Source organism: Cavia porcellus, unplaced genomic scaffold, assembly GCF_034190915.1.
Source record: "Cavia porcellus strain 051 isolate PalLab524CR breed Dunkin Hartley unplaced genomic scaffold, mCavPor4.1 scaffold_5, whole genome shotgun sequence".
In the NCBI taxonomy this organism is placed as follows: domain Eukaryota; kingdom Metazoa; phylum Chordata; class Mammalia; order Rodentia; family Caviidae; genus Cavia; species Cavia porcellus.
This window is the reverse complement of record NW_026947488.1, coordinates 64,462,232-64,464,376: the sequence shown is the minus strand read 5'-3', so window position 1 is coordinate 64,464,376 and position 2,145 is coordinate 64,462,232.

Below are 2,145 nucleotides of genomic sequence, written 5' to 3'. Positions count from 1 at the left end.
AATCCTCCTGTTTCATCTTCCTTTCCTAACTCTGCAATTTTCTTGAGTCTTTCACACAGACTTTTCTTTCACTAGTTCCTTTCTTTTCTTCTCTTGTTTTCTTTTTCTTCTGGGTCTCTTTTCTGATTTCTCTTTCATTACTTCCACTGCCACTTTTAAAGATAGTCCTCAGTTAATTAGATGCAAAACACCAGCTTAAGGATGCTTTCCACCACCTCGGCTCAACAAAATCATTTGTACATCCCATTGATTCTAGCTTCTCAGGAAAAAGGAAGCTCCAAAAAAAGGGTATTAGGATCCTTAGGCATTAGGTTTGTGTCTCAGTTGTCACTCATTTTTGGGAAGTGTGGCATGGAGCATCCTGGCCTCGGTCTTTAACCTGTAAGTTAGACAAAATAGTGCTTTTTAGTATTTCTATATGAATTACAATACACAAAGTACATATTCCAATGGTCAGTACACAGTGGGCACTCAACAAAGTTATTATGACTGATGTTCCCATGCCCAAGTCCCCCTTTTATAGTCTTGTCACAATTCATTACTTTCAGTGTATTATACACATCTGGAAAATGTAAATCTAGAGTACAGATATAAACAGGTTTCTTTTCTGGAACAGTGGTTTCCACCTGCATACTAAATCAAATCCTGATTCTTCCTTATTTAAAAACCTTTGGGTTCTACCTCCAACATCCTTCTTTTTCCTTTTCCATCACTGCAATTCTAAATGAATACTATTCTCTGAGTTAACTGAGCATAGTCTAGAATTCAAACATACAGCACACTTCTCACCTAAAGGCCTGCCTCAAATTCTGTTTGACTCCTTTAAGAAATTCATTCTCTTCAGCTGATATTTTGTCCTTAGAGTATTTTATTGGTACTTGTGATGGTACTCATTTTCTGCCTGGCATTCAATTATTTGTGCACAACCGACTCTTCCTGCTTTTAGGCTGTAACCCTTTTTCAAGTTCCTATTCATGATCCTACTACCACTCTGCTAAGTGATGAAGCACATATATTACGAGGCAAATGTAAAACTAGACATTAGCTGAAGGAAGCATTTTCATTTCTTCTATGTCTTATGAAGAGACAGGGTCAGCATGGAGAGGGAAGGATATTATTAGGGTACTGATTGAGACAGAATTCTCACTTGAAAGTTTCTTAGCAACAGGTTAAAAATAAAATGCAAGGTCGAAAAAGCCGTCTTAGAAATTGACCAGGTAAGACTTTAAGATCTGTTAATCAATTGCAATTAACCTTTTGGGAAAGAGACAAAGTGCAGCGTGAAGGCGACATGAAGGGCAATATAGTTCACTTAGTAACAATAGCAGTTCACTTAGTAACTCCTACCACATTGTAGACTCTTCTTTCAGAATTCAACTACATTACCTTACCAAAGATATCCTGACTTAGTAGATAAAGCTAGGGCTCCCAACACATACCTATCTGAGTTCAATTTCTGATACTATGCTGTCTTGGCCAGGGCTCTTAAATTTCTTTAAACCTTACTTTCCTCATCAGTAAAATGGAACTAATTCAGATTTGATGCAAAGATTTAAGAGGAAAGCATGTCTGGGACATGGTCGAAGACTGATAATTTGGGGCTGAGTGACATGGGCAGAGCAAGGAAGATGCTGTGAAAGGCAATCCTATGTGGACGCGTGAGAGTCGTGACTCCGTAAGGCTCCAGAACCGAAGAATCTTAAGCCTCAAATAAGCTGAGACCTGGTGTCCAAGCCCGTGTCTTCCAGGGCTCAGTCAGTGGCTCTGATGGCCAACAGCGAGCTCTCTTGGCCCTGTTGCCACCAGAATACACTGCTTTTGGGACCTAGTTTCACTACTTCTCTCTCCTCCCGCCTCGCAAAGCCAGAGTCCCGGAACAACCGATTACGTCTCTCCGCCTCCGTGACATTGCCGCTGTTAGGTGCAGAGGAAATTCAGTATTTCACTTTCCTCATTTTTTATTCTCTGGGTTCCTTCATCCGGGTCCATGGCCAAAGCCTCTAACCGCCGCGAACCACTCAGCCACACCCCTCCCTCCCAACCACGACTGTTCAGTCCTAGGCTTTTGGGAAGGCCGCGTTGCCTTGGAAACCGGGGCGGGATTTGAGAAAGGACAGCCCTGCGCGATATTTGCGCAGGCGCCGA